The sequence below is a fragment of the Aristolochia californica genome, unplaced genomic scaffold, assembly GCF_029961685.1.
Source record: "Aristolochia californica isolate CCGP_79_NKW_82.1479 unplaced genomic scaffold, dmAriCali1.0.hap1 SCAF_9, whole genome shotgun sequence".
Taxonomy (NCBI): Eukaryota; Viridiplantae; Streptophyta; class Magnoliopsida; order Piperales; family Aristolochiaceae; genus Aristolochia; species Aristolochia californica.
The window spans coordinates 10,408,354-10,416,386 of NW_027182290.1; the positions used below are offsets into that span (position 1 = coordinate 10,408,354).

General features: G+C 41.8%; 1 pseudogene; it reads left to right on the forward strand.

The window, feature by feature from the left end:
- Positions 1–285: 285 nt before the first annotated feature.
- On the forward strand, positions 286–1,326 carry LOC137940637 (calnexin homolog pseudogene; annotated as a pseudogene).
- Positions 1,327–8,033: the final 6,707 nt, after the last annotated feature.

The window sequence follows — 8,033 nt, forward strand, 5'->3', positions numbered from 1 at the left end:
ATCTGGGGAATGACTATAGCAACAGGGTGGCTGTTTTGTCTCATTTTTCTAGCAGTAATAGTCAATCTGAACACCTTGGGTTTCATTTTTTGGATCCCATGTATGCTGCTCGGCCACGAAATTTGTTTTGGAGGTTGTTTTATTTTTCTATGGCTGAGACCAACAGCAATGAGCCTCTTTCAATTTCTACTGCACACATTATTTCTTGGTGAAGGGAGATAAATTTCTTTCGGGTAGTCCAATTGACAACAGGGTGTTGACATTTTGTTTGTGGAGGAATGGGACATGCCCCCTTCTACAAATGGGGAAGCCATGGTGGCAGATAACGCGTGGGTTGTTATTGCTGTGCAGATTTCTTATGCTTCTGTCATAGAGATCGTGGTTAGCTTGTGTGCTAGATTTATTTATGTCTATCATATTGATGCCATTTCTGGATTTCAAGACCAGTTGCAAATCTGGAAGTTGGGTGATATTATCCTTTTCACAGCAGTTTACAAACCAGTGCTGCCCATACCAGCAATTCAGGCAGAGTATACTGACCCGTTCACTCCAACTTCTCAGTACAACAATTCTCTATTTTTGTTTGAAGGCCAATTCAATGTGGAAACTGGGCCAGCAAATTTTGGTCCTGATGCTGCTAGATTGGATCCTCCGCTTATCCCACCTAAGACAATACAAGCTCCAGATGATAAGAAATCTGAGGATGGGGATGAGAGAGGTACGATTCCAGATCCTGGAGCTATACAACCGGACGATTGGGATGAAGTTGCCCCAATTGAACTTGAAGATGAGGATCCAGAAAAGCCAGACGGATGGTTGGATGATGACCCAGAGGAGATTGACGACACTGAAGCTAAGAACCCCAAAGACTGGGCTGCTGATGCAGATGGTGCATGGGAAGCACCGCCAATTGCTAATCCTCAGTGTGAGTCTGCTCCTAGCTGTGTTATTGGGATTGATATAGGGACGTTGCCTGATGGGGTACTTTTCGAGAATCTATTGTTAGCTGGGGATGAGGAGACTGCAGAATTTGTCGGGGTGACTGCATGGAGGCCTCAATTTGCATTGGAAAAGGAAACACAACTGGAAGAGGAAGTTGCAGCATCTGGTGGACTTTCTATTGTTCATAAGCAGGTCTTTTCGGTACTCTACCGGATTGCGGATATTCCCTTCTTAGCAGTAGCTAAGTTCAAGCTCATTGATATCCTTGAAATGGGAGGGCATCAGCCTACTCTTCCTATTGGCATTCGGGTGTTCGTGGTTGTTGTCCTTGTAACACTCAATTTTAGGGTTATCTTTGGTGGACAGAAGCGGAGGCAACTCTAGTTTGGTAGTCCCGAGGGCTGACACAGATCCCGTAGTTGACACTTGTGGATGGATGGAGACGTCGACATGGGCAACCAGACCTACCTTCAAGCTTGAGGACAAGCTTGTTATTCAGGAGAGGAGTGATGTTATGGACTCCATAGAATCTAAAGTAACAAGTAGACGTAGGGGGTAGACTATGTAATTTCCAGCTTTATGCAATTAGCAGGTCTTGATGTAATTTCCTTCAAACTCGTGGCCCTCTTGTTCGGCCCTTGTGGTGTGCATTCCCTAATCCTTTTATAGGGACGTCAGTTTATGAATGAATTAAGCATTGATCAATAGTTTTAGCCAGAGATCGTATTCTCTCTCCCAAAGAGGTCCAAAGTGCAAGCTTCCTTCGAATGCTTGGTTATCTTCATCTTCCTCTCCATGTCTCCTTATGGGTTCAGGTGGTGGCCTGCCTACGAGTCCCTGTATCAGATCCAGGATTCCAAGAACTCCAATCCTTCTTCTCAAACGTATTCCAATCAAGAACCGAGAGAAGAATGTCAGGTGAATCGATCCATCCCAAGGGGGCATAACACAAGCCCATAAGACAAAGGAAGGCCCATACATCCAAAAGATGTAAAAGATGGGCTCAAGGCCCATAGGCCCACATACAATGATGCAAGAAGGCAAATAGAGGGTCATCTCATAGAGATGGCATTGATGTAATTAAGTTAAAGTTCAAGGGTTAAATCCCTAAACCCTAAACCCTAAGTTCATGGGTATTATTGTAATACAGTTTCAGGTTATTCCCCATAGCATGGTCCAAATCTATAGGACCATGTAATTCAACTTCCAGTCTCAGAGCTTCTATCAAACCCACAGTAAAAATATTAACATACTGGGTGTGACATACAAACTGATTTGTTCGGGCTAACCTTTCCTGGAAGGTCTTTTGGTACACCTCTAGTGATCCAGTTTGCTTGTAATTGATTAATTCGCCCAATGGATTGCTACTAGCTGGAGGACCAAATCTCATCATGCAAGACTACCTAAAGGTTGCCCAATCTTGAACCAATTGGTCATTTTGGAATTGGTGGTACCATAGAAGTGCTTCATCGAGCATGTGGTAGGCGGCCAAGTAAACTTTCTCATCCACAGGTGTTTTTTGATGATAAAAGAACTAATCACACTTTGCTAACCAAATCAAAGGGTCGTTAGACCCATCATACATAGGAAAGTCAAGTTTTAAATACTTGGGAACCGTATTTGGTCCCTAAACGGCAGGCCCCAGATGGGGATTGTGTTGATGCATTGGTAGTTGTGAGGGAGGTGGTGGGTGGAATTGATGGTGGTCGGCCGGTGGAGAATAGCCTTCCGGTGGTTGTGCTCATGTCCCATTGTCCTCTTGTCGCCGAAGGAGAGCTTGGATGGCAGCATCCATGGATTTTATGGCCTCACGCAAGTCAAAAGTTGTCTGACGCACCTCTTCCAGGGATTGAGCCTGAAGGTCTATATCCTATGCCGATTATCTTCAACTAATTGCCTCAAATCCTCAGGGGAAGAGGAATCCCCAAGGGTGGACCTGTCTGTTACCAAGATGTTAGGTTCTTCCCGAGCCATGGATCGAGTCACCCTTCTTTCCTTTCTTCCCTCCATGGATGATCTTGACGCTGGAAGAGAATTCTTGTTTCTAGAACGTGGAATGATGGAAATCAAATAGAACGAAGGAGCTTTGAAGGAAGCTCAACCTGGACCTCAGAGGGAGAATCCAACCTAGACCTTTGAGGATGAATCTGACCTGTTTACTCTAATTTTTTCAATACTTGCTTTCTCCTTCCCTTGATGTCCCCTTAAATAGGGTTGAGGACAAAATTACAAAAGTAACCCATAGGTCAAGTTGTTCACGCCACATTACATCTAAACCAACCCAAAGAAAACCAAGCCAAACAAAGTAAACCGAACCAAATGAAATTACATTAAAAGTAAATTGACACAATTTAATTCCTATGCCTGTGGATAACTTGTGATGCTATGGAGTCCATAACATACAGTAGTTTCATTAATCTATAAATAGAGCTTCAGGGGGAGGGTTAGGATAATCAAGTCCATAACCTCTTCTTCCTCTGGTTTTCTCCCAGTGGGTCTCTCTTCCTTTTTCTCTATGAGCTAAATTCATGGAGTCCTGAAAATCAACAATATTCATATTGATTCCGCTACAAGAAGTAAACTTGATGTCAAATCTAAATTATGTTTCTTTATTGGCTTGGTACCGAGTTTGGTTATCGCTTATGGGATGACCAAAGTTGTAAGGTTATCTAGAGCAAGGACATGATCTTCAATGAAGGTGCCTTGTATAAAGAAAGGTTGAGAACAGAGTCTGAGAGCACAAGTGATGAAACCAAGAAGTCTGAAGTGATTCAGTTGAGAGATCTTCCAACTATTGAGATGTACAATATTGCTCAGAAAGATCAAGAGAACATACCCCCAGAAGTAAATCAAAACATTCCTATGACTTAACTCAGGAGATCTGCCAGAACTAGTAGACCACTATAGAGGTACTCCCTTTCACTTAATTATATTTTGTTGATTGATAAAGGTAAACCAGAGAGTTATGAGGAAGTCATGCAAGTTGATGAATCAACCAAGTGGGACTTTGCCATGCAGGATGAGATGGATTCATTGTTATCCAATCAGACATGGCAATTTACCGAGCTACCAAAAGGAAAGAAGACCTTGCAGAATAAGTGGGTGTACCGAATAAAAGACAAACATGATGGCAGCAAGCAGTACAACACAAGACTGGTCGTAAAGGGCTTTCAATAAAAAGAAGGCATTGACTACACTAAGATTCTCTCTCTAGTAGTGAAAATGACTACTATTAGAACAATGATTGGACTAGTGGAAAATGAAGACTTCCACTTAGAGCAGTTGGATGTAAAGACAACCTTTCTTCATGGTGATTTGGAGGAAGAAATTCCCATGATGTAGCCACAGGGTTTCAAAGCACAAGGAAAGAAGAAAATGGTGTGCAAACTTCAAAAGAGCTGGTATGGTCTTAAATAAGCTCCAAGACTGTGGTATAATAGTTTGAAACTTTCATTAGTAATGGTTTTTTGAGGTGCTAGGCAGATCATTGTTGTTATGTGAAGAAGTTTGATGGCTTCTACATCATTCTACTATTATATGTTGATGACATGTTGATAGCAAGTTCTTGCAAACAAGAAATAGATATTTTTAAAAGGGACTTGTTGAAGAAGTTAGCAATGAAATATTTCGGTGCTACAAAAAAAATCCTTGGGATGGGGATTACAAAATGATTCAGCTTTATTTCATTGACAAATCTGACAAGCCACCACATAATCGGCTATACTACGCTTCATACCCCTCCAATAAAATTCCCGACTTATCCAAAAATATATTTTTTGTCGGCCCTCATGTGTACTCATCTAGCAACTCGTCCATCACTGGTATGGGAAATTTATTTTTAATGGTGCGCGCATTGTGTTTCATGTAATCCACACAAAACCTCCATGACTTATCACGCATGCGGACCAATAATACCGGGGAGGAAAAAGGAGACCTGCTTGGCTGAATAATACCCTAGGCAAGCATCTTTTAGCACTGCCTTTCAATCTCCTCCTTCTATAAGTGGGGGTAACGATAAGGACGCACCACTACAGGTTCAGTGCCCATTTTCAAACGGATGCGGTGATCACAGTGCCTAATTGGAGGTAGAACAGTAGGTTTCTGAAAGATATCCTCAAAGTCTGTAAGTAATTGAGATAACTTATAGTTGTCCGTGCTATGGACCTGAATAGCCTGAAGGGCGCAGGGCACTGGTGCCTGGGTGCCATGCAATGTAATCTGACGGTGGGCCTCTATGAAGGTTATGGTTAGAGCCTGAAAATCACACAAAATAGGCCCCAACAGTTGTAGCCATTTAATTCCAAGTACCAAATCAAATCTGGACAGCGGAATCACCAAGAAATCTGCAATAAATGTGTGTCCCTCAATATCAAAGTGTGTGGCTGGAGAGATGCCCACACTGGTAATTTTAGCCCCATTGGCTACTGATACAGAAAGGTCTGTCTGTTGCTGGACGACTAAGCCAAGTTGTTCAGCCGCTAGCTGATTGATGAAATTAGGTGTACTGCCAGAGTCAACTAAAGCAAGTAAGTGTAGATGATGTAACTGGGCTTTAACTTGCATGTTATTAGAACTGCGCAGACCAGTCATGGCATGAAGTGAAATCTCTGGACCCTCTTGGTCTGTCTCCACAATCTCCTCCTCTGGTAGTATGTCTTCACAATCCTCCCACAGACATATACTGAATAATCTTTTGCATAGGTGACCTTGGACATACAGTTCATCACAGTTAAAACGAAGGCCCTAGGCCTTTCTCTGATCCATTTCTTGTCTGTTCAGTTTTTTGAAGTAATGAGCTAGTGGAGTAGAGTTAGAACTGTCTGGGCACGGTTCTGCACTGGCTCCAGAACGTGGAGGCCCATAATATGGTGCTGGCGCAGTGGCAATGTGCCTTCCTGTCCAAGCTGGTTTTCTGACAAATGAATCCTTCAGAACACGCTGCTTATGCTCAATTGACCTAGCTAAATTCATAGTGTGGTCCTAATCTATAGGACCATGTATTACAACTTCTAGCCGCAGAGCTTCTGTCAAACCAGCAATAAAGATGTGAACATACTGGGTGTGACTGGCAAACTCATTAGCGCGGGCCAACCGTTCCTGGAGGTCTTTTGATACACCTCTAGTGATCCAGTCTACTTATAATTGATTAATTCGCCCAATAGATTGCTACTAACTGGAGGACCAAACCTCATCATGCATGATTGTCTAAAGGTTTCCCAATCCTGAACCAATTGGTCATTTCGGAATTGGTGGTACCATAGGAGCACTTCATCGAGCATGTGGTGGGCGGCCAAATAAACCTTCTCATCCGCAGGTGTTTTTTTATGATAAAAGAATTGATCACACTTGGTTAACCAAATCAAGGGGTCCTTAGACCCATCATATGTAGGAAAGTCTAGTTTTAAATACTTGGGAACCGTATTTGGTCCCTCAGCGATAGGGCCCAGATGGGGATTGTTATGGCACATTGGTGGTGGTGGAGGAGGTGGTGGATGGTAGTGATGGTGGTCGGCCGGTGGAGAGTAGGGTGTCGGCGGTTGTCCTCGTATACCACTGTCATCTTGTTGCTAGAGGAGGGCTTGGATGGCGGCAGCCATGGATTAGATGGCCTCACGTAGGTCAGATGTGGTCTGACGCACTTCTTCCAGGGATTGAGCTTGAAGGTCAGTCCTCTGGCGATTATCTTCAACTAATTTCCTCAAATCCTCAGGGGAAGAGGAATCCACAAGGGTGGACCTGTCTGATACCAAGATGTTAGGTTCTTCTCGAGCCATGGATCAAGTCACCCTTCTTTCCTCTCTTCCCTCCATATTGAATCTTGACGCTGGAAGAGGATTCTTGTTTCTTGAATGTGGAATGATGGAAATAGGAATGGAATGATTGAGCTTTGAAGGAAGCTCGACCTGGACCTTAGAGGGAGAACCTCAGAGGAAGAATCCGACCTAGACCTCTGAGGGAGAATCTGACCTGTTTAATTCTAATTTCTCAATACTTACTTTCCTTCACCTTGACGTCCCCATAAATAGGGTTGAGGACGGAAATACAAATTAGACCCATGGGTCAATTGGTTCGTGCCATATTACATGTAAACCAAACCAAACTAAACCAAACCAAACCAAATGGAATTACATTAAAAGTAAATTGACATAATTTAATTCCTATGCCTGTGGATAACTCGTGATGCTATGGAGTTCATAACACAAGATATGAAATAAAATACCTCTTTCTTGTATTTCTTCTACTTCTCCCCCTTAAGTTAGGAGTTAAATTTATCATGGTGTCCCAATCTGGGCAACAACTCTCATGGTGTCCCAACTATGATTATTTTTTAGAGTCAAATAAATTATGGTATGAGAAAAGGTACTGAGGCCACTTCTTCTTCAATATAATGCCTCATCCAAAGAGACCTAATAACAACAACTTTAATGTCACACGACCATCTACTAACAGATATAACACATACCAAAATAATAAACCTCGTAGAAGGACCCATGAAATAATCATAATCCGATATAAATATGTTTTCTTAGATGCAGAAGCGTCATCTTTTGTGAACCCCCTTTCTTGAATATTTTGGTCGCATAAACTTATCCACAACATATGGAATAAAATACCTTTTTCTTGTATTTCTTGTACTTCTCCCCCTAAAGTATGGAGCTAATAGTAGTAATCCCAGCTTGAAGCAAATATCATAGATGTAGTCATAAGCCCAAATAAAAGAGATGTATAGATAAGCCCTCAAACCAGGGAGAAGTGAGATATTTTCCTCATATATCAACTCAAAAAGTGACACAAAACAATGGGCTTAAATTCGGATATTTCAATGCAACAGAATACCAGCATGACTTTTGATTCTTCCAATGCGAATTTATCTTTAAATATATATCAGATTGAGATAAAATTTTCTCCATCTGAAACTAGACTTAAATATATTTCATCCAAGTATAACTTCACATCATAAAATATAATTTTTAGAAGATACCAAGAATCATACAAGAATTTTGTTGAATAGGTAAGAAAATAGACTTACATATATTTATTTAGATATATAATTCTCCATATAAAGTCTCTTTCTTGATGGCAAAAAATAC